We start from the raw sequence: 26,456 nt of genomic DNA on the forward strand, positions 1-26,456 counted from the left end.
GTCCTATGCTGTAGTTATATTTTACAATAATTCATTAGGCATTTTCACAATAATTTCATTTTTTTAGCTTTTATTAAATCTTTGAATATTCCTGAGAATCACAGTTCGAGAGTACAGTCAGAACTGGATTGTCTTCCATCTAATCACTGTCAGCTGGCTTTTACAAACACTGACACTCTTTCTCATCTCATACTTCTGTTTTACAGGCAAGTTAATCAATTTCTCTACTCTGTTTTCTCAATTGATACTTGTTTCACTTTTGTTTCGCTTGCAAAGTTTTTTCCAAAAGTGGAAATGATATGAACAAATTATCAATATACAGTTTTGTTCCACTGTGAATATTTCTATGTGCAACTAATCTGTATGCCAGTAGTGTCAGAGTTGTAAGCTCCGAAACTGGTTGTGGAGCTAGAGACGTCCAGTTGGAACGTGAACTTGCTTATGTCTGTGGAAACACCAGAGCACGCAACGAGTTATAGTGGAGCGCTCCGCTCCGTTTAGGCTCTGTCTGACAACGCTGCTGTAGGCCAACACAGATCCATTTGGTTTAGCTGTGACCAACAATTTGAAACCAAAATGTATGGGTTTTCCTCTTATGAACTGTCATCCATAATATGGAACAATAGTCTCATCAGTGGATAGTGCATTTCCAGGAGATATTTGTTTGAAGGCATCATTTATATAATTAAAAAGATGTCTGAAGTTTGTAAAATGATCTATAATTTATTTTTGTATTATTGAGATGAAGAGAATGTAATGTATCTTCAAATCTTCGTTCCTGCATTGCCTCAGATACAATCTTCATATTACAATCAGATACTTTCTGCCAGTACGTGTGTTTGATGGCCAGATTATGGTAACTCGATAAGATCATGATTCAAATTATTGTATAAATTTTGTCTTATGTAGTTTCCAACTATGATATTATTTTTGTGTTGCATATAAATTAGTTTCCGTAACAATGTTAGGAAAACTGGGAAGTTCTGGTTTGAAGGTCCTGTCCTGGCTGATTTGCAAATTGTACCGGGAAAACATAATAAAGAAGGGTTTAAGGAAGGGAATAACTGCTACAACAATTACTACTACTATTATTATTATTATTATTATTATTATTATAGTGAATTGGAGGGAAGTAAAAATAGAAGTTCCTAATAAGCCTTGGTTTTTCTGAACCGATGCTTGCGACGTGTGAGATGCAAAGCCTGCCTCGCACAAATCCGGACTACACGAGAGATAGTAAGTGGTTTCTATAGTTGCGAGGTGCACAGACCTCGCATCTCACAGTTATAGAAACCAGTCACTATCTCTCGTGTAGTCCGGATTTGTGCGAGGCAGGCCTCGCACCTTGCACGTCTCATGTGTCAGTTCAGAAAAACCAAGGCTAAAATGATGCTGTGCTGACCTCTATAATACTTGTAATCGATCTGCATCGTGGCCACTAGGTTTGTGTAGACCACTGACAATGAAACTATGTGCACGCAAAATCTATATGGATGTGCTAATCACGTGTTTATACTCTATGACCGTATCATCATGTTTATACAACGCTATTCATCTATTCTAGTAGTGAGCCAAGTCCTGTTCATTTATGCCAACGGTTTTGCTTCAGTTTGTTATATTTCTCCTTTGTTTCTCTTCCTGCCATGCCTAAAAGTAATTGCAAATTCACCGAGAAACTACAGAGGGACTTTCTTTTCTTAAAAGATATTGTAGTGAAGTTGATTGGGTGCGATGTGATCATTATGCCTCATTGTTCTCTAACACAGGTTGTGTGGTCGGACATTAAAGACCACTTAAAAAGTGCTAAGCATAAAGCTGGTTTATCACCAGCTTCAGGTTGTTCTTCATTAGCTATGTACTTCAAAAACAGTGAGATCCTGTAGAAAAGGACCTAGCGATCACAGCTGAAGAAAAAACATTTACATTCCATTCCGTTTCACATGATAAAAGTTTCAGAACCTCTGATGGATTCTTCTAAATTGATTTCGAAACTTTTTGAACCAAAATTTGCACTTGCCAGAACAAAATGTGAGGCTATCATCTTGAATGTAATTGGACCCATGGTAATTGATGAACTCCATGAGGACTTAGAAATGTAATTTTGTCACAATTACAACAGACACACGAAACAGGAAAGAAATTAAATTTCTGTTAGTTGTTGTGAGGTACTTTATACCTGAAGATGGAATAAAGGTTACACTTCTGGATGTTGAAACACATTCTGGTGAGACATCTGAAGTAGTGATAGAATCACTTAACGCCATCATTAAGAAACACAGACTACTAAAGTTGTTGAATTCTGTGGCAATAACTGCAACACTAACTTTAGTGGTGTAAAATGCCAAGGTAAAACATGTTTTTGCACGTTTGAAGAAAGGCGAGGCTTGGCGAGAAACAATGTTGGTGTTGGCTGTGGGGGCACACATTGTCCACAATTGTCTAAATCTATTAGCATTGAACCATACCATTTTCGGCTAGTAAATGTCATCCCTTCAGGCAATACTGCTTTTACTTCTATCTTTCTCACTTCTTCTCTATATACAGTTTTAATGGTTTTTAATTCTCTTCGTACTTTATCTGTGTCTACTTTAAAACCTCTACTGTTCAATTGCTCAATGAACTCTTTCATGGCAACTTCCATTGCATTTCTGTCATATTTTGCAATCTATATTTCAGAGGCTTTCGTGAGTTTCATATTAACTCCAAAAACTCAAGTAGGCCTACTTGGTCATTATTCCACTTAGTCATTGTTTCCTATTATTTTTACTTCCCAGTACAACAGGAAAACAATCAGCTGTTAATTTACCACGTTTAAAATAAGCGTAAATCTGAATTGGCGCGTTTTCGTTTTGATTTCAAGTTACTGGTATCAAAAGCCATACACTTGAAGTTGTTTCAGGTGCCATTTCAAGTCAGGTAAAAGTAGAAAGGGATTCAACTTCACTTACTTACTTACAAATGGCTTTTAAGGAACCCGAAGGTTCCTCACATAAGCCCGCCATCGGTCCCTATCCTGTGCAAGATTAATCCAGTCTCTATCATCATACCCCACCTCCCTCAAATCCATTTTAATATTATCCTCCCATCTATGTCTCGGCCTCCCCAAAGGTCTTTTTCCCTCCGGTCTCCCAACTAACACTCTATATGCATTTCTGGATTCGCCTATACGTGCTACATGCCTTGCCCATCTCAAACATCTGGATTTCATGTTCCTAATTATGTCAGGTGAAGAATGATTCAACTTCTCTTGAAACTTAAACTCAACTTGAAACAGGGTTCACATTTTTTCAATTTCGTCAAATCAAGTCATTTGATTGAAGCTACTTGAAAAGTGTGAGCGAGGCTGAATGGACTGGCACTCCTGCTGTTAGTAAAATTTCGTTTACCTTCGTTATCTTCCGCTAACTAGTGAGTTATTTGTTAAGGAAGTGAAAACAGTCTTACTTGAATTTCAGAGCGTTGCTCAAAATGTCCTCTAGTGCGTTCTGTATATGAGGTCGATAAAATCAACGAACTAATTGCCACTCAGTTATCTCGCAGCTCGGTAAAAATGCTGGTAATTTAGGTTTGCTTTAAGCCTAGCCCAAGATATGTGTGGGTATTCCTTATTAATTGTTGCACTACGCTGGCGACACGATTCTCTTGGCACTTTACATTTCCAATCTCAGTTGTCTGAACTGTATTGAGAATGTACTGTATTTATAATTATGGTTAGACACACTATACAGCAACGTATTTTCTTCGTTGAAACTTATCTACCAAAAGAAGTCATAAGAGTTATGTTTACGCAAGTTTCGGCGGCACTTTCCAGACACTATACATTCATCGAAAATTGTGTTGTTAAATTATTAATAAGTGTTAATGAGGATGAAATAACACAACTTATACGCTGTAGGCCTATTAATGAGAATGAGCTTGCTTCAGTGAGTGTTCCAGAACTTAATACTTCACTGCTATAAATATCATATGTGTATAGATTATAGAACGTGATGGAGGACATTTTGAGCAGTTCAGGTAAGATTTTCTGCATTTCCTTAAATACGTAATACACTAGTTACGTGGAAGATCACTTGCCAGACTGTACGGCGAGAATGTTATGCGCGAGGGATAGCGGGCTGTAGTGCCAGTCACTTACGTTTGACTTATTCTGTATGTTGATAGGTTTGACTTTGTATGTTGATAATAATAACAGTGGCGAGGCTGTCGTACTTTTCACATGATTATGATATAAGATGTATGAGTAGAGACCCAAAGTATAGTATAATATACCTGCATAATGTGCTATAACTGTATTGTGCTGAATTTTTTCAGCATTTTTTCTCATCTCAGTGACTTTTTTTTTTTAAGTGTAGAATTATATTGAAGTTTAAAAATAAAACAGTCGGCCTCGGTAGCGTAGTTGGTATAGCGCTGGCCTTTTATGCTCGAGGTTGCGGGTTCGGTCCTGGCCCAGATCGATGGCATTTGTCCACAACTGTGGAGTAACGTTCAGCCGTCTGGCCGCGAAACCAGGTGGCCTGGGTTCGAATCCCAGTCGGGGCAAGTTACCTGGTTGAGGTTTTTTCCGGGGGTTTCCCTCAACCCAGTACGAGCAAATGCTGGGTAACTTTCGGTGCTGGACCCCGGATTCATTTCACCGGCATTATCACCATTTCATTCAGACGTTTAATAACCTGAGATGTTGATACAGCGTCGTAAAATAACCCAATAAAATAAAAATAAATAAATCGATGGCATTTAAGTGTGTTTAAATGCGACAGGCTCATATCAGTAAATTTACTGGCATGTAAAAGAACTGCAGGACAGAATTCCGGCACACTGTCGACGCTGATATAACCTCTGCAGTTGCGAGCGTCGTTAAATAAACCATAGTTTTATTTTTTAAAAATAAAACAAATGTCTCAGATTGAAGAGGTTAAGAGGCTTTTGAGGCTTAGTCTACCCAAAAATTTGGCTTATACCTATTATTAGTAGGCCTATAAGTTTGTAATAACGATATATCGTAACAGTCGATTGCACTCCTATCCTTCCATATATTAAGTACACTGTTGGCAGTCATTCCAGGATGCAGAATTCAGTGTGAGACTTTTGGCAGAAGCCTCTAAAGGCATGGCTACGACCTTGACTCGCAAGCTTGAGGGGGAACTGGAGAAGGGGATATCGATTCGTTACATCTCCATACGAAACGAGGTTAACCTTCCGTCACAGTAATACGTCGCGCTATACTGGTGTTCTCTAAATGCGCTGCGCTGTTGAGTGTTAGTTTAATCAAAAGTGCATGCGCGTGTTGCATATTAATTTTGTGTAAAAAGGCTCGTACTGAGAGAACATTGAGGTCATTATTTGTAGAATTAAAAGATAGTCAAGTTGGACGTTCGAAACAAAATGTGCTTACAAAGATAGGAGATCGACACCACATTTACATATTAAAATAGCGGACGGAGGAAGACAAAATATGAATTTTCAGTTATCATGGTATAAGAAATAATGGGATGCTCTGAGACAAATAAGAGCCCATCTTCGATATCGCCCCCACACCACACATGGGACTGGCGTCTGATTTAAGTTTTTTTATGGGTTAGGTGGGTTAAATGAGGGGATAGCTAAGTGACATTAAGCTGAAGTATGTGACAAGGTTAGTGGGTTAGTTGGGATTATTTAAGTGATGTGAGGCCGAGGTATTGTGTAGTGTGAGGAGATACTGAAGTTTCACTCAGATAAGTTACATGTTTTACCTGTATTCTATTTGGGGGTGAAAGTAAGTAGTGATCATCTTGTGGGGTCTGTGTCACAAAAAATGTTGATTGAAAAGCTAAGAAACATCTGCTCTACAAAAAGATACACGGTAAGCAGATTTCTTCAGTCTACTCTTTAGCTTCGCAACTGATAAATAACAGACTAAACTTAAACTATTATTATTTATCATAGGTTGCGGCAAGATACTGTAGGCCTAATTAGTCGCGAACGCATTATACTGTTTATCACTTCGCACTTTGCAGTATGTTGACAACTCCATTCTACAGATACTCGTATTTTGTTGTTTTCGCCTCCTGGCTAACGAATTTATACTACTACATTAAAACATTTTCCTTCAAATATATTGTCTGGCTATTTATTGTACAATACTTTAAAGACAGATTTTGCCTCCCAACTGGTTGCTAGCTAGGAGGGGGTTAGTGCATTGATGGTATGCCATCTTATAGCTTCTGGACGAGCTCTTAAACACTGCATTTCTTCAGTGTTGATAGTATGGTTATTCCGCCGTTAAGGCTGGTTCACAATAAACCGGGAACGGAAACGACAACGAGAACGGAAATATTGTTAAAATGTATTTAAATGTGAGCATTCACAATTAACGAGAAGCTTGCGGGAGCCCGGGAACTGGAATGTGAAAGTTAATAGTGTATGCTCACATTTAAATACATTTATTTTAACAATATTTACGTTGTCTCATTTATAAAAGCAGGTTGCACCACGTGTAGGTTGAGGTTGGGGAATGGATAGGAGAGATTATTGAATTCATTGAGCTATACCTTGTAACCCGAGTGGAAAAAGATCCATTAGCAGACCTCAGAAGAGATGGACAGAAAACAAGACCATAACAGACCGCTGGGCCTAATACTTGTCAGGATAGTGATATTAAAACATCGAATGTTTTGCGAACCACGTGACTATCCATTGTTGCGTGTAATCTATACTAATAATAAATCTGTAGCCAAATTTTTTCTGGTAATTTTCGATTTTCCAAAAATAATTGGTGTTAACATGTATAATTAACCATCCTGAAACCGAAAATCGCTTTTTTGACATTTTTGTTTGTATGTCTGTCTGGATGTTTGTTACCTTTTCACGCGATAATGGCTGAACCGATGTATATGAAAATTTAAATATAAATTGAGTTCCTTGTAACTTAGATTTTAGGCTATGTGGCATTCAAAGCACTTTATTTAAAAGGGATGTTATAAGGGGGCTTGAATTAAATAAATCTAAATATCTCCCTTATTATTAATTTTTGTGAAAAATGTTGCATAACAAAAGTTTCTTTAAAAATGATTTCCAATATGTTTCATTCCAAGCAAAATTTTGATGGGACCAAATTGCACCAAAAACGGATGTTCTCTGAACCAAACGATCATATTTTATTTGCATGTAATAACAATTAAGAAATATGTTAAAGGAATTATCATTGCACTACATGAGTGGTCTCTGGACCAAAATGATTTTAATTATTTAAAAACAATTTAAATTAAGTGACATATTAAACGATTTATCCTTCTATCAAACACGAATGTTCCCTGGACCAGATGTGCTATTTTAATTATGTAACTACTTTATATTTATTTCTAACAAGTGCAGCGGAGCGCACGGGTACAGCTAGTTTTTAATCAATCTGGATATTTGAAGTTCTCTTATAAATGACACCAGCAGATAGTCTAAGAATTTGAATTCTTTGTTACTGAAATCGAAGTTTTATTTTAAGTTTTAAGTAGTTTTCACTGCATGCGTCATTGTTGTGTCTTGTGAGGTATGAGCACAGTCTAGTATATACAGTCACGAAGCTTGAGTTGTGAGGGTGTTAGGAACAATAGACTGTGCCGGTATACTACTTCGCATTGTCTGTAATGAGGCGATATTAGCGATCCTAGTGGTTAGCAATTGTCTATGGATGCAGACTGTAGTATGGGACACAAAGATGACGAACACGAGAAACGAACGATTACGTTACTTCAGAGCTGTGGAAGAGAGGAAAAGAAAGTACGATGATAAAGTGTTGGTGAGAAGTTGCCCATTGTTGATTTAAAAAGTAAAGAATAGTTATATTAAACAAGTAACAATCGAACAGTATTAACCTATATTATTTAAAAGTAACGTACTTTTTTTTATTAATATGAATGTTTCAATTGAAACTGCATATTAAAACTACAAAACTTGTTTTACATTGTCGCTCTTTACCTTGCACGTGTTGGTGCAGTCGAGATAAAGAATTCGAAGTACACAAAAAAAAAGTGTACTCTAACGTCACTCATGATACCATGAAAACGAATTCGTGCCTCGTGGTCCGTTTCGCTCTATTCTCTATATATGGGTATATGGTTTATGATTTAGACTTATATAATATAAAATACAATAGTGTTAAAGAACATACATATTGTATTGTATTACTTTAAGTCGAGTATAGACATTTCATGCAATAATTGGGATTGCCATAAATCCCGTCAATTTTTTTTTGCCTCGTTTACGTTATTTTGAGCTTTAAAAAAATAAGATCTGGCCTACCCAATGAAACTGCCAATTTCACGATCGTATACTGAAATTCAAGGTAAGAGATAGCACTTTTCTGCCTGCTTTTCTCTCGTGTAGAGTTTTTATAGCTACTACGCAATTGCAATTTGCTTATAACCTTTTTTTTACGACGCTTCATCAACATCTTAGGTTATTTAGCGTCTGAATGAGATGGTGATAATGCCGTTGAAATGAGTCCGGGGTCCAGCACTGAAAGTTACCCAGCATTTGCTCATATTTGATTGAGGGAAAACCCCGGAAAAAACCTCAACCAGATAACTTGCCCCAACCGGCAGACGTGCTAGACATTACTCCACAGCTGTGGACTGCTTATAACTAGTAGGCCTATAAGATTCCTATCAGGTTCACTCATGTTGAGTTACGATGTGTGTTTTTATGGGGGAAGGTGTTGAGAAAGAAACACGTAATTTAGGAGCATTTCAATTTTTGGTTAGCAGTAGCAAAATTTTTAAGGAGAGATATCAATGAAACTGCAACACATTGCTAATGATTTCATAACTCCTTTACTTTGTGCCACAGTGTTATGAAATGTGGATATGATGCTTATAATAACATGTGAAGCATATATGACGATTTTCGTGAAAATTTAACAAGTATTTTGGGCAAGAGTGGCCTAAAAGATTTTGGTAATTTTCATTTTACTCGTGTATCATTTATACAAAAACCAAAAAATATAACTTATGAAATTTCGTATATTCTTTCTTCATATACATTGAAATAATCACTTGTAAGGGTTTTTCTATAACACCTGTGTCAGTTCATACCTTTTTTAAAATAACTTTTGAAAATTTATTTTTCTCTGCAACAGTAAAGTTTGTGTTAATTGAAAATGTACCAGCTAAGATGATTTGTCTCACATTGAAATAAAGTATATACAGTGTTAAGCAAGTGTTCAAAATTTCTCCAAAATCTGACCAGTTTTTGAGCTATGGATACATTCTTAAAAGAAAAAAGTAACTTTAAGAAAATTAAATGTAAAGCTTTTTATCTCCCTTTTACGATGAAAAGATCCGAGGAGGAGTGCCCTCTTGGTAAGCACCATAGCCTAAGTTAGGCTATATAAGGATGACTTTTGAAGTCCTTAAGATCGCTTTTTTCAAGGACGTGATTCATTGCTTTCTGGCATCATACTGATTGTCACAGCATCCAGGTTTGACAGGAGACCATAACTGCCTCTCTGTTGTGATGTTCCTTTGCAGCCTTCTCGGATCGATGCATCTGTTCGCAATTCAGGTGCTTGAATCTGCTGCATTCTTAACCAGAGGAACACACCGCCATTGATTCCACCACTCATTAAGGTGCCATCTATCTGACAGATCTACACTCTCCCATTAAACCACAGTCTGCTTATTGAAGCCCCTGCGGCTTCTTTGGGGTATGTGCAGCTCCCGTTGACAGATGCCATCTGTAGGCGAATCCTGAAACCACATACACCACGTCAACCTGTAGCTATTAAAGATGATTAATGAAATGATGCTAATGAAGGCGAAATGAGTCGCGGTCCTTACAATGTTCCTTGCTGTCTTTGCCATAAGTCTTCATTTATCAGTTCAAAATTAATATTGTTCTCCTACTTTGGCAAATGACTTTCGTGTTACACAGTAGATTTCAAACTTTCATAAAAAGTAAACGATCAAGAACGTAAAAAGAGACCTACACCAGAAATAGACAGACAGCTGATAACATTTTGCACTGGTGTGTACTTTGGAGTAGGATGAAAATAGGCAGTTTACATTTTGACATTTGAAGATCATGTTCTTTCTTTTCAATAATAAATTAACTTGGCTATCAGAAAGTAATACAGGCCTGTCAGTGTTAATAATAAGGAATGATATATTTTATTCTGTGTATTATAAATCACACAGCTGTTCTCATGACAACATCCTAGCAATTGCATGATTACTCATGATCACTGACACATCTCCCTTGTTACAGAAAATGTTACAAATAATTAGGAGCGTTTTTGCAAAAGTCGATAGATGCAGAAATTTTAGAAAGCGAATTACATATGGATATCGTATGTTTTCTACCTCCGGAATCGATCTATGGAATCTGATTTACTAAAACTTGATTCATACCGTATGTAGAGACTACCAAACCTTCCAGGTTTTTTCAAAACTCGATAGATTCTGTCACTTAGTGTAATTTCTGTAAAATCTTGATTTCTGCATCTATCGACTTTGCAAAAACGCTCCTCAATTGTTACATTATCACGTACTAATACAACAAATAACATGATTACTAACTCATCTATATTTTTGTAGGTAATTTGTACATTGTATTAAATGATAGTGGTTACACCTAATTAAGTAGTTTCTGGCATCTAGCTAATAAGATCTTGGTAAATCATTAGCTTTCTTTATCTTATTATTGTGATGTACCGAAGTACATATGATATTTCCGTGCAGGAATTCTGCATTGTCATATGATGAAGGATGGGTGGAGCAAAGAAAAATTCTCTCCAATACTGGGACTCGAACCCGGGTTTTCAGCTCTATATCCACAAAGCCACACCGGATTCCAGTTCCGATGGCAGATTGAATCCTCTCAGTTTAAGTTCCACCTCTTAGTTTCCCTTTAGTGGTCAGTCCTCATACACTGTGTTACTACAGATATGTGACAGTGGCACAATGTCCAACACACTATGTGCAGAGGTGCACTCATTACGAGTGACTAAGTGGCCGGGATCTGACAGAATGAGTGCAGTCTTAAATCACTAAGTGATTATTTACTTATATCATATTATTGTGATGTACTGAAGTACACGTGATATTTCTGTGCCGGAATTCTACATTATCATATGATGAAGGCTGGGTGGAGCGGAGAAGAATTCTCTCCGGCGCTGGGACTCGAATCTACGTGCTGATGCTTGATCCACTAAGCCATATTTCTTAAGATCGATAATCCAGACTTTCTCTTCTGAATAAAGCTCTGGTACGTTTTGTACTTCATTTCGCCAGTCATAGTTTTTGTTTTTGTTTTGCTCGTGTTTTCTCCCTGTTAGTAGTTGGTCTCAGATTATCAGTAATCTCAAGTATGAAAACTTAATTTTCTACTTATAAGTAATTCTGCTGGAGAATGTCCATTGAAGACAGATGTAGTAACTGTACTGTGATAATTCAAAAGTACATGCTGAATATCTTAAGATTTATTGAAGCAGTGCTTGATAATTTTAACCGCGTCTTCGATAAATCCATTATTCTGAGGCAGTGGGAATCTTGACTTGATAGTAACATGAACAAATAGCCATTTTTTGAACGAATGTATAAATTTGTGGTATTAGCAGTGGACAAAAATAGTTTTGTTACCACTGAAAAGTTTTTTAGGAATTACATGACAAACAAATATTGATTTCGATTTGGTAATAACTTCTGACTCTTTCAAACTGTCAAGTTTTACGACTTCTGGAAAGTGAGAGTAGAAATCAGTGATAGGTACCATTTTGCTTTAAATTTTAAATACGTAAATCTTTGGCAACATTTTGCATGGTCTTTGTGGAAATTCTGATGGTATCAAGAGCTCATTGTCAATTCTGTCGCTCTTTGATGCATTCCCTGCAATTATATTGATCTATCATTGATTCAATTGCCTTGGAGATATGTCACCATATTGCTTGACATGCTTCTTCCCTGCATTTTGTGATTCCTAGGTGCCCATCATGAATTTTATCTAATATATCTTTGCACAAGCTTGCTGATATCAGTAGTCTAAATTCTTTCTAAATCTGGCCATCTTTCATGACTACTTCTGAATAATGCTGCCAATATTCTTTCAGATCTGCTCAGATTTGAGATTTTGGTGGCCATCCATTTTGAGAGAACTGAATTTATGTTTGACATTTTTCGTCTTTGTTTTGCTATAATCTAATTTCTTCCAATCGTTACCTGTTGGTGGGAAATTAGAGATTCATACATTTACATATGGCAATATATTTTCTTCCGGATTGTGCTCTTCAACGTCTTCCAATGGGCGTGTTGAAGAGATATCAGTGGTACCTAAATATTTTCTATGGATATGTTTTATTGTATACCAGTATCTGGCCAGTCGTAAATGCATTCTTCTAAGTTTTTGGGAGTATGTCGTCTAAACATTTCTTTGAAAATATAGATAGGTACCAAAGGTTTGTGATCAGTTTTTAGCAGAACATGCCCAAACTAATGCATAACTGTCTTTCTCCATTTTTGCCCAGTTTTTTTTAGAGTGGGTAAGAGATTTTGCTACTGTCCTGTAGCTGCCATTGTCTTGTTTCTGTTTAAGCTCAGCATCTAGTCCATAAGATGATGCATTCGCTGTTACAATAGTTTGTCTTGTGGGGTCAAACCAAGCTAATATAGGGGCTTGTTATTTCATTTTTCAACTATTCAAAAACTTCATCTTGAGATGAAACTAAATTTGCTATATATTTCGTAAGATAATTGATGGAGCAATGGAGCATAGAAGACTTCGTAACTCTGAAACATTTTCACGAGTCCATATTCTGAATTGCTTTGATCCTATCAGGGTCTACTTTTATACCATTTTCACTGATGGTATGTTCAAGAAATTTTATTTTAGTAACTACAAATATACAATTATCTGGATTTAGTTTTACACCTTCTTGAATAAGTTTGTGAAATACTTGAGTAAAAAGAGCCTCATGCTCTTCAACTGTGTTTGTGTAAATCAGAATATCGTCTATATTTATTTGTATGCTTCTAATCCGTCTAGAATAGTTCTTATGTGATGAATCCTACAATATCTTTAATTGTGAAATATGGGTGGAATATAATATTATCAATATTTTTGTTTAATCCAATTAGATTATTTGATTTTTTCTACTATTCTTTCTTGATAGAATTCAGTTGCTGATGAGACTTTTGTACATGAATCTCACAAAAGAAGTGATAAATGTCGTTAGTTTTTGAGATTCATTATCCAAAATGCATTGCCGAAATACATGATTAGCATCAAGTTTGAAAAACTATTTGGCTTTAGTTAGATGTCCTAAAATATTTTCGGTGACTGGCATTGGATGTACTTGGTGTATAATGTATTGTTTGAGACGTATAAATCACGCAGATTCTTCGTTTACCATTGGGTTTTGGGACAAGAACAAATCCAGCACACCAATCAGTACCTTTTTGTAAGGGAATTATGACTCTCAATTTTAGCCTTGCAGCAAGATTTCGATTTGCTTCAGATAGTAAAGGAATTGGTACTCTTTGTGGAGTTGAAAGAGCATATGGAGTTGCGTTATCTTTTAACTGAATCTTGTAAGGAATTTTCGTGCTTCCTAAACCATTGAACAATTCCGGATACTCATTAATTGGACGTAAAAGAGTTTTGTTTTTGACAGTAATAACATTGCATTTATATTCTGTGAATGGGTTCGTTTAATATGCTTAATTTCTGACATTTATTTCTGTCAAGAATGTCCTAGACCTTTGATCATATAAATTTCCATTGGTTAATATTTTCCTTCACGTGGGATATTTTCTATTAAATATTCTCTGATCTCCATCTGAATTTTGTTGGCATTATGTAACTTGCATTCTGATCTTTGAAGGGTGATAGCATTAAAGTACTCATCATAATATGATATTATATTATATTATACTGTTGTAGGGAGACTGGTTATATCTGCTCTGGTATCAATTCTCCCAACTAAAAGTTGATCTTGTATTCTAATGGATACCACCCATGGACAATTGACATCAGAAACCCAATTACAATAAGTAATGGTCTGTGTGATATTGTCCATTTAGTTGAACACTGACCCGATTTCTTCATTTTCAGCTTCAGAAAACTGAATTGCCAATCAATTTTTTCCTTTTTGAAATTTATGGATAAATCGTGAAACAGCGAAGCCAGTAGGGGAAGTTATCCCCATCCTCACTGCTCGGCACCTCGCTCACCTGCTCTCTCTCTCTCTCTGTACTATCTGTCCCCCTTCGGTGGATAACTGCCTATTGCCTCGCACGTATTTCATATTTTACAACACTACGTTTTTTCCTCGAACTAACATGTACTAATACACAATATAAACAAATTAGGGTGCATTAGACAACAACACAACACAACCAAATTAGGGCGCATTAGACAACAGCTACATGTAATGTGGGTTTTTCATAAAACAACACTCACCTGTTAACTTTGCACTGTCCTCGAAGTAACACAATAGTCACCAGAGCCTCGTCTGCTATAATCCATGCTCCTCACAGTAACTTATAGTATCCGACTTCAAATTCTCCCTGCACAATTTGAGGAAGAAGTACACGTCTTCGATACGGCTCATCACGACACGTGGTTCCGTCTGTACACGAAGCTGGACACGGACACAATGAAGCTCTACCAGCATGCGTTAACACTTATGCCACCCCCTCAGTCAACCCTTACCAAGCTAAATTCACAAGCCCGCCACTTTCTATCCACGCTATTCGGTCATTGTCCCCCGCGCCAGTCCATCATTGTCTCCCGCTATGAATCCTTGCACCAATCGTATTTCTGAAATACGTTACGGCAGTTCCCTTGAACATAAATAGATTCATTTTCCCTTCTACCACCAACTCGCCTCGGTAGCCGAGAGGTCTAAAGCGTGACCAAAAAGTGTGTGTGCTTTTCGCGTTTCGTTAGGAAGATACCCGGATCGAATCCTACCCACTGCAAAGTCATAAGAAAAAAAAAAGAGAGACATGAAGCAAGGAACAGAGAAGGAGAGGCTGGAGAGAGAGGGACAGAGGGTGGCAGGACGAAGTTCCCCTTTTGCTTCGTAGATGACGCATTCACTCTTTTTGTTCCACTTTCCTCTGCTAGATGTCACCCCCATCGTAAATCCCTATTTCCACTCTTTCCCGCTAGAGTGTGTTGGGAGCTTGTAGGGGAAAAGTGGAAAGGGGTCGTGGGCGGAGCTTAGCATTCGCTGTTTTACGATTTGCCCAAATTGACATACTTTTGAAAAATGTCGTACTTTATTACAAATATTATTTATATTTTTAACTGGGCATAATTTGGAAAAGTGAAAGAATAGCCACACTTCTCACAGGATTTTGAGACTGTATTTCTTAATTTAGCCGCTGAATAGTATTTGTTTGTTACAAAGAATTACAGAACATATAGTGAGGACGAATTTGGATAATCCTACCTATGTCAATATTACAGTGTTTATCATTCTAAATTTGGGGGGCTTAAACTGCCTCAGACTGCTTAGCCATTTTAACTGTTTGGTCTAGAATAAGAACACTCAGTAATTGCATCTTCTCTCTTAGAGCAGAATCACTAATTGAATAGCCGCCCAGAACAGTGTTGTAATCAGCAAATATGATATTCTTAAAAATGGGGGAAAAACACATTGTACTGTACATACTTTTAATTTTTTAGAGGAAAGTTGACAATCAGACATGTGTGCTAGTTTTAATACGAGTAAAAGCATTACACATAACGCATCATTAACAACCATTATTCACGAAAAAGTCAACTTATGAGAAATGAGGGTTACAACCTTGTTCTGGGTGGCTATTCAATTCCAACTACATTTCAGTCCATTATGAATTCATCTTTGGTAAATCCTTTGAACTCTCACTTCTCTGCTAATACATACAGAAATGTAATAAATTTATTGACAACAGATTCACCATTAAGCTGTTACCATTGATTGAAAATGACTCTCTCATAAATCACATGTTTCAGAAGAAAATTTGATTCAAAAGTTTTAATAACTTCGTCATATTTTTCCCATTGGGTTTTTGACAATTTAAATGTTGAAAATACCTCAGCAGCATGTCCTCTTATACTATAATATACACCGTGGTTACAAATTATTGGACGATTTCAGAGGCTATAATTTCACCAACATTGAACATAAATACATGATCTTATCACCATTTGAAGAAGGGAAGTTTGAAGTTTTGTACTGACCATAGATGCACTCGATGTGAGCCCCACGTGTAATATGGCAGACATCTAGGCAAAGATTCCATTCTTGCCGAACCCTCTCAAGCATGTCTTGTGTGACATTTCTGATTGTTGTGTTAATGTGCCTTCTCAATTCGGCCAAAGTCGTTGGAAGTGGAGTTATGCAAACTTTGTCTTTGACGAAACCCCACAGAAATAAATCACTGAAATCAGGTGAACTGGGTGGCCATGTGCAGAAGGTGCTGTCTACATCCGTTGCACGACCAATCCATTCAATAGGCCAATATGGAGGGGCTCCATCTTGTTGGAAAATGAACCCCTGTTCCTCTTCGTCCGTGAGTTGTGGCATTAGCCAATTTTCCTAAATTAACAAATACCAGGTCGATGGATTGGTCATGCAACAGACGCAGACAGCACCTTCTGCACATGGCTACCTCGTTCATTGGATTTCACAATGATTTCTCCCTGTGGGGTTTCGTCAAGGACAATGTTTACATACTTCCATTTCCAGCAGTATTGACTGAATTGAGAAGGTGCATTAACACAACAATCAGGAACATCACACAAAACATGCTTGAGAGGGTAGCAAGAATGGGATCACCATCTGAACGTCTGCCATATTATATGTGGGGCTCACATTGAGTGCATCTAAGGCCATCATAAAACTTCAAATTCCCCTCTTTCAAATGATGGTGGGATCGTTTATTTATGTTCAATATTGGTGAAAATATAGCCTTCTGAAATCGTCCAATTATTTGTACCCACAATGTATATTAACAAATTTACTTGCCTCTTTCCTGGTTTTTCATCCAATCTTGATGCAAGACAGTACCTTTCAAATATTAGTTGCCAGCTGGGCCATTATTCATTTGCTTTGCTGAAATTTAGAGGCACTGAATTTAATGATAAATCCAGCCATTATACTGGTTGTAAATTATATTAGTGAATTCGTTATCAACAAATACATATTTTTATTCAGTTTATTAAGGAAACCTACAATCTTCTCATGACAATATTTTAATGATTATGTGATTACTTATGATCGCTGTTACAATAGCATTGTTTATTTTGATATCCTGGTGTAATGCCGACTTCCTATGTATGATAAATTGATTGTCGTTGATACTCTTTTATTGTACTGTTCGTCATTATTTGGAAATGATAACCATGAAATTTAAAGCTGTTGTATATTGATTTTTATATTTCTAGATCATTTTGATGCATATAAAGTCAGTAGTAGATGTAAGATGTATCAGAAAAATCCAGTGCTAACTTTTGAATTATACTGAAATTATTTGCTTTGTAAGACTAATACAAAAATACCAATGTATCAACATGAAGAGATAAAATGATACTACAACTTTTATTTTTTTCTTTTGCAGCAGGATTGATAGCTCTTCACAATCACTGGATTGAGCTACCTTTGGTGTGACAACCAGTCGATAAGAGCTGAGCTTTCCCCCCACCCTGAGTGGGACTATGTGAGTCTGATCGGTATGTGAATCTGAATATTGTAAGCATTGTAATAGTACATAAGAATTTATTGTTTCAGAGTTATCTTAAACCACATTAATTATTTAAGTTCTTATAACATTGGACTGTATTCCCATGGTGAAACATCATACTTATCTTGTCAAAATACCATATTGCAAACATCAATTCCAGTGATACTAGATAATCGCGTAGTTGATAGTTGATATAGCGTCATTAAATATCCGATTAAATATCATTAGACTTAACAGTAGAAGGATGTCATCAACTTATAATCAACTATTCAACAGTTAATTATAGACTATTTTCCTCAACATTTTGTCGAGTTAGCTGGTATACTTTGATGTTAGCCAGACCATTCTGATGCTTATACAGCTGAAATGTAATATAATCTGTTGGATCCATAATTTCATCTATTCTTGAAACATCTGATAGTACTTATCTCTGGGGAGTGTTGCTGTTCTGTTCTGTTAAGGGTGAGATAGTTACCTAATTCAGTACATTACTGCAAAATTTATTTCTGTTTCTATTGAAAATGAAGAAAAGGACGATTGTATCTGTGGTGATATTCTCCTTTACCAGTTTTGATAAAACAACAGTAAAGTTTGTAGTAATATCGCAGTGTAATACATACAGTCACGAAGCTCAATACATAGGGAATATGCATCCAATGACAGTTGAACTTTGGTTGCTAGCCGCTAGAATCGCTACTGTCTCACAGTCTATTGTTCCTAGTACTCTCAGTTGCTAACCACTTGGAGTATTGTATCACGAGAAATGCAAAAAATCACTTTAAGCTTTGTGACAATATGAACTAGACTATGCTATTGAATTAAATAATGTCATCGCCCTTAACAGAATTGTGACTATACATCTTGATTACACAACTTTTAACACTGTATCACTTCGGAATATGTATGATAAGCACTTTCTTGTGTTAAATTTTAGCGTACCTTGTTAACATGTTTCGACCTCTTTTGGGTCATCTTCAGAACTGGTCGTTGTTGGTCTTGGTGCATCTTGTTTCCTGTGAGGGCGCGTTCGTAGTGTAGAGTCAAAGAGTGTATGTGTTTTGAAATTTAGCTGTGTGTTGAGAATATCGTTGGGGTGTGTTTTCGTGTGTCTGTATATTTCATATTGTTCTAGTGTGTTGAGTTTCTGGCTTGTTGGTTGGATGTGCAGTATTTCCATGTCTGTGTTGATGTCTCTGTAGGTGTGGTTGGCATTTGTGATGTGTTGTGCATATGTGGAGGTGTTTTGTAATTTTGTTATGGCTGTGATGTGTTCTTTGTAACGTGTTTGAAATGATCTGCCTGTCTGTCCTATGTAGAAGTTTCCCCACCATAAAACATGTCAATTGAATACAACCCCAACATAATAGACAACATAATATGTAAGACAAAACAAAACCACAAAAAACAGAAAAATACAATACAAACACAAGAACACAAAAAATACATCACACTAACATACGAAAACAAAAACACACATAAAATTGCAACCTCATTCAAGAAATTAAATCACAACATCGCATACAGAACAAATAACACTCTACAAAAACATTTCAACACGCAAACAACACAAACAAATACAACCACACAGGCATATACAAACTCAAATCTAACACCTGCAACAACTTTACATAGGACAGACAGGCAGATCATTTCAAACACGTTACAAAGAACACATCACGACCATAACAAAATTACAAAACACCTCCACATATACAGAACACAAGTACAAATGCCAACCACACCTACAGAGACATCAACACAGACATGGAAATACTGCACATCCAACCAACAAAGCCAGAAACTAAACACACTAAAACAATATGAAATATACAGACACACGAAAACACACCCCAATGATATTCTCAACACATAACTCAATTTCAAAACACATATACTCTTTGACTCTACACTACGAACGCACCCTCACAGGAAACAAGAGATGCCAACACCAACAATGACCAGTTCTGAAGATGACCCAAAATAGGTCGAAACATGTTAACAAGGTACGTTAAAATTTAACACAAGAAAGTGCTTATCATACATATTCCGAAGAATTGTGACATTGATTGTTTTTCCCATGTACCCTTCAATTTTGTTAAAATTTCACAATAGACCTGCGAATTGATTGTCATATACCTCTCTCATAAAGTCCACCAACAGTACCTCTTGACTGTCCAAAAAAAACAATTGACATGTTTTATGGTGGGGAAATTCTGCTGGCACCTTCTTGCCTTTCTTGATGAGTGTATGTGTGACCCCATTCCCTTGACTGGCTTTTTGTTTCATTGTTTACATACGAAATTGATGTCTCATCAGCAGTGACAGTCTTGCTCAGAAGTTCTTCTTTTTCGATGCATTAATGTGACAGGAAGGTTAAAGCAGATCTCATCCAATATGACATGTCGTTCAGAAACTAATTTTGGAACCCAATGAGCAAAGAATTTCCAGTACCCTAAATTTTCTGTAATCTTATACAGAAGAGTTCCAGATATTTGAGAAAATTGTTTGGAAAGTTCTGGTATGGTGAACCGATGGTTTCACAAACTTTTGTATCAACTTTCTGGATTAGGTTATCATTGACAACACTCAGCTGGCCACTTCTTTCTTCATTGTGAATGTTTGTTCGTCCATTTTTTCACTTCTGACACCATTGTCACACAGCACCCTCACTCATTATGTTTTGCTCATAAACATACACAATTCACGAATTTCTGAGACCTTTAAATTTTTTGCTAGCAGATACCGTATCACTGCTCGCAACTTCACAATTGTAGGGATTTTCTATTGCAGCACTCATTTTGAATGACACTCACAAACAGATAAAAAGCAGCACGACCTTCTCTCTCACACTTCTGGATATGTACTGATCCACTGTATTACTGCACAAAATGGCGTCACTCTGCCTAATACGTCTCATGTTATGCGGAAATGGAGGCCCTTGACATGCACAACCAACATCATTGTCTTTACTCTGCAGAATGTTGAACACAATTTTTATTTCTTTCAATTATGGCACTAAATATACACAAATATACTAAAAATTTTCAGATCTGTTGAATTCAGTAGCCCTTGTGCTTGCTGTGATCAATCTCTTCTGTCTTCTGCAAGTCTGTAGAGTGTGACAATAATGACATGTAAAATTTTCTTAATAACTTCAATAGCTTTGCAGGCTGCTGTTTTGCAAATCTTCGCACTCAGCTTGCCATTCTATAATAGATTATGCTCGTGCTGAACATTACTAAAAAGGGAATCTGTGACTGATCCTGACATGAAAACATACAATTTCTATAGCAAAGAGATAAAGCTTTATGACACTTTTAACATTTTTGCAACCATAAACAATAACAAGATTAAGTTGATGATTTGCGATGATTTGGACAATGTGTATAAATTGCTTGGGGGTACATCTTATCTGGTTAGAGTTTGTATACCACTAACTGATATCTTCATTACATTGGTGCCATTCTAAGTTTGTGCAATACAGTTTTGCATGTTTATGCCACATTTACTCGGTGCTTCTTCTGTATCTAACAAGATACTTGGTCTAAAACCTAAAAAAACATTGATAAATGTAACTATCCAAGTAAAAACAAACGGCAACAAATAATTGTTTGGTTTAAGTTTATATCTTTTAGTTTTGTGTATGATAAGAGCAAAACAAATGGCCCTGTCTGTTTCCTTACAATTTGAAGAGTAGTACTTGCAAGAGTATTTAAGACTTCTTTCTGAATTGATGAATGGAGCCACTAAGAGTCTCACTGAAAGTTTCTAAAAATTGATTATGTATAGCAGCAAATTATTTCTGCTTTCGGCTTTATTGTTTCCCAAAATATTCCACCTTTCTTATGCACTTGTCTCATAGGCTGCTATTACATTATCAAAGTTCTTTGACAAAGACCTTTTATAAAATATATGACAGTGTAATGGGTTTTCTCTTACAAAAGTTTCTTTGATAAAATATCTTTTATAAAATGTAAGTGCAGCTTGTTATCTTTGATAAAAGATTTCTGTGCATTGAAGCAAATATGGCGGAACGCAAATATAACTGGACTGTAGCTACCACAAAAATTCTGATATCAGAATATGAAGGAATTGAAATGTTGTAAATAAATAATTTATATAATATAATATTAATATTATATAATAATAAAATTTTATAATAATTTGTATAACTTTTCAAGTCCTCGCATTGTAGCTCTTTCAAGATCTGATGTACCTATCTCTCTTACCACATCTTGCAATTGCAATCCATGGTTTAACCAACAGACGTTTCTTTTTCTGTTTCTTTTTCAGTAACATGTATATTGTAATAATTGAACTAATTTTAGCTAAACAAGCATAATACTGTTCTTGTCATGCTGTAGGGCGTAAATATTAGTATAAACAAATCATAAACTTAACGCGTAAATATGAGTATCAACAAACCATAAACTTAACGCCTAAATATGAGTATCAACAAATCATAAACTTAACGCGTAAATATGAGTATCAACAAATCATAAACTTAACTCATAAGTATTAGTATCAACGAAGTTTGAGAACACATGTTCACTGTTATGGAACAAGTGCTAGGAGACCCTTTGTTCTTAATTTTAGGTTATGTTTGATAAAATCTTTTACCCCAAATTCTATCGTTTATCAAAGATCTTCGATAAAATATTTTATCATTCTTTGTCAAAGAACTTTGATAGTGTATTAGCAGCCTTAAATGGAACTAGTCACCAAAACACTGCATCCACTTTTCTAGAGGTACTTCAGACATTAGCTTATGGAAGGCCTCAATCGCAGCTTCAGAGATGTTAAAGGACAATCCACACATTTTCTTCTTAGTGGTTGAGAACAAGTCGCATGGTACCAGATCAGGACTGTAGGGGGGGATGAGTATTAATTTTACAACCAAAGTTACCACAAAGTCCACTGTCTGTTTTGCAGTGTGGGATGATGCATTTTCATGTTGGAAGATGTTACAGCTTCGAGGTTATCCTCTACACACTTTATCCAAGACTGTCAGTAAACAAATGGTGATATACTACTTGGTATTAATCATTATGACCCTCCAGTGGAATAGAGATGAGAGAAATAGAGCAATGAGAGACTGAGGCAATTATCTTCTTGCCAGTGCTTTGACCTCTTTTGATTTTTATTGGCGTATTTTTGTCTGTGAATATCCTTTGTGCTGGTTGCCATTTATTATCTGGCTCATAAAATGAAGTCCTGTACAGACGAGGACATATCTGGCACCAGAAATTGCACAGTCCTTTGTTACCAGTATGTGAGTAGTGTACTTGCATGCCATATAACAGTCATGCTTGAACACACGACACCTTGCATGTATAAATTGTGTCAAGAAAATGACTGACAACAAATCAGAGGAGAGAACAGTTGCTGTACAAGCAATAGAAGAGGAACAAAACCGTGGAAATTAGGAAGGGATGAAGGCAGACGTGAATTACAAAGCCTATTGAACGATGAAGTGAGGTGAGAGGACAGTGATTCAGACAAGAATTATTTTAGGATCAATTAACAGGATTTTGATAAATTTATATTTAGTTTTGCCAAAGATCACAAAGGAAAATATAATTATGTGAGAAGCATTTCAGTTTCACAGAGGTAAATATTTGAAAATCATGAGAGAGTTTCAAAGATTTTTCCTTTACATGACCTCATTATTAATTCTGTGGTTTTTATAGGTTAGTACTAATGTTCACATTTTTTGGCAACAGTAGAGAGTTGCAAAAGTTTAATGCTCAAAGTACCTTCAAGTACGAGCTCAACTATTATTCCTGAAACGTGTACACAAATTTACCAATTTTAAAGAAACACAGATGAAGATGTTTACAAATATATTATTTTTTATATTTTTTATGATTAACTATATTAATTTTTATTGCATTATTACTTTTACTTTCTAAGTTCCCATCAACAGAAAATGGAGACAAATATCAGAACAATTTAGAGAATTCTGGAACTTACCAAATTGCTTCAGTGATTTAAATGGTAAGCATGTGGAATTTCGGCCGCTGAGAAGTATGGGATCATATTACTACGAGTATAATTACAAGGATGAAAATTATATTGTTTTACTTGCACTTGTAGATGCACATTGCATATTTATTTTTGTGAATGTTGGTTGTAATAGAAGAATAAGTAGTGTTGGAGATGTACTAAAGAATAGTCCACTTTACAGCATTGTAACACACAAGATACGTAATTTTCCTAAACCAGAATTATAAAGGGCCATTTCTCATTTAGCAGAATTGAACCAAATCAAAACTAAATATAATATCTGCTGCTGCATAAATCTGGTGGAATCAAGAACCGAAACACATTAGAGATTAAAATGGATTGTATTAATGGCTTCAGCACAGTTATGTGAAAAGGCGGAAAGAAGAAATATCGAAAACAATAAGAGGAAATACTGGATTCATGATATTTTAACGAGGTACATGAAGAATTTTCACTTTATTTGACTATATTCTGAGATACGAAAAAAAAATTTCTATAGCACTTCTTTGGATTTTAATTTTTACCTGATGTTTCTGTTAATTTGCTTATTTCGCATCAAGCATTATGACAAAAATAATAATGTATTATGGTAGTACTTTTGTGTTTTTTTCACACAGTAATGGATAATTTTGAACAAAATATATTAATTTTTTTCGTTCATATTAGTGAATTGTAATGTTCTGTATACTTACTATTTCAGCAATAAATTTCAATAAACAAATTACACTACGAAAAAATAATATGGCTCGTTCGTTTTTCCATCAAGGCTTCACGAGAACATACGATCATACCCGAAAGAAGTTATTCTGTTCTAGTGGTGGAATAAATATTCTAGCTCATGAATTCTATCCAATTTTATTTGATGCTACACTTTCTGTTATCTTCTATTTAAATACATTGTGAAGAGAAATTCTGTTTGATTCAGTTCCCCTTAAGTGGGAGCATGTCTTTACCTAGAACTTCAACTGCGGCACCATTCACAGTAATAGCAGATGACGCTTTTTAGTTAAAGGGACATAGCCTGTAATGAAATCATACAAGAGCAATGTAATACAACTGTAGAGAATATTCAAGCAGGGCTAGAGAAACATCTGAATATGCATTTGGAATACTGTGCAGCTGTTTCAGAATTTTATTGGAAACACTTGAACTTCCTGTTGAAACTGTAGAGTTAATAATCCTATCAGCATAGTACTGTATGCACTTCACAGTTTTTCATTGTGCATTTGTTCTATCCAGATATATGGAGGAAAAAAAACTGTGGCAAAGGAAGATAAAAATCAGTGTGTTGTTATTCCAGGAGAATGGAACAATAGCAATCTAATGAGGATTGACAGATCTGCAGTAGGCACACATAGATCATGAGCTGAAGCAAGAAAAATAAGAATTATATTCCAAGAATATTTCAATATTGTGGATTTGTTCCATAGTATTGTAAGTCTATTAAGAATTGTAAATACGGAGAAGTCAACTGCAAATGTAAAAATGTGTATCAAAGTACAGAACACAGTGTTACAGTGAGAAAGTGTCCGTTTTCATTAGGTGCCATTTCATTCAAGTCTTTACACATTTTAATTTTACTTCAAGTCCTCCTCTTGTGAGAATAGTAAATATTTATAATGAGCCTTTTTTTCTTTTAAAACCGATTTTTTAGTCTTTACTACGTCAACAACTGCCTTCATTCTGCGCGGCTTGAAGTCCACAAGATTATGAAACATGACGCTGGTCACTATGGCTGTTCTCAATGCACACTAGCTTCTGCAAACCAGGGCAATGATTTGTTGAGTTGTTGCATGTCTGTCATATTCATTAGTAATGCCAAAACAGATTCTTTTATTTGCAAACAAAAGTATTTCTTGGGGTAGGGGGGATATGTTATTAACTAAGAGTTTGGGCATGTTGTTGTTGTTGTTTTCTAATGCCAGGCGTTTGACAATAAAGTCATTTGACCTCTTGCACTCCAATATTTTTCAAATATATTATCATGACCAGCCACTGAAGCACAGATTTTGAGGCGTTCTGAATCCATTTCTTGGTTTGAGTTGCACAATGGGCAGTTAGGGGACTGATATATTCCAATTCTATGCAGGTGTTTGGCCAAACAGTCATGGCCTGTTACCAACCTAAATGCAGCTACAGACGATTTTCGTGGCAAATCGGGAATTAACTGTGGATTTTGATGCAGAGAGTTCCATTTTTTCGCTTGGGATTGAGTTATCAAATTTTGTTTGTTGAAGTCTAAGTATGTAGATTTAATAAATCTCTTCACAGAGTAATACGTAGGAGTTTGGGCATATAATGTAAGAGATGTTGCTATGTAAATCCAGCTTTGCAAGACACATGGTGGGGAAATTTGTAATAAAAAAATGAGATTGCTGGAGACTTGACCTTGAACTAGTACTATTGACTTTTGTAGGCCTGTGCTGTAAGTCTGTGCTATTGAAACCAGTAGTATCAGATGGACATAACACATGATTTTCCTTTATTATTCTGTTTGATTGATGGTGTATTTATCAATTTTATCATTATTTTTCTCGTTAGGGCCTTTGATCCGTCTAAAATCAACCCTCCATTCGATTTTATAACCTATTTCAAACTATTAAACAAAATACAGCAAATTTAAATAGTTTAATTATGTGTTGCCGGGTGAACTGCAGCTTTGACAAGATGAGTATATATAGTTTTATGTATCTGGAACTTACAAATTTGTTAGCGGCCCATTCTATTTGTCGCAAAGTGTACAGTCATAGT

At 35.9% G+C, this 26,456-nt stretch overlaps 1 protein-coding gene across 5 annotated transcripts in view; it reads left to right on the forward strand.

Annotated features, from left to right (window-relative positions):
- LOC138696060 (serine-rich adhesin for platelets-like) overlaps positions 1-26,456 on the forward strand; it is a 106,811-nt gene that overhangs the window by 14,712 nt on the left and 65,643 nt on the right. For 3 of the 5 annotated variants that reach the window (XM_069820569.1, XM_069820572.1, XM_069820570.1), the window contains one exon: positions 17,577-17,688. The gene's annotated coding sequence lies outside the window, so the exon portion shown is untranslated. The remainder of the gene's footprint in view (positions 1-17,576; positions 17,689-26,456) is intronic. The other 2 variants (XM_069820574.1, XM_069820573.1) reach the window with 1 other exon arrangement.

This window comes from Periplaneta americana, chromosome 3 (assembly GCF_040183065.1).
Source record: "Periplaneta americana isolate PAMFEO1 chromosome 3, P.americana_PAMFEO1_priV1, whole genome shotgun sequence".
In the NCBI taxonomy this organism is placed as follows: domain Eukaryota; kingdom Metazoa; phylum Arthropoda; class Insecta; order Blattodea; family Blattidae; genus Periplaneta; species Periplaneta americana.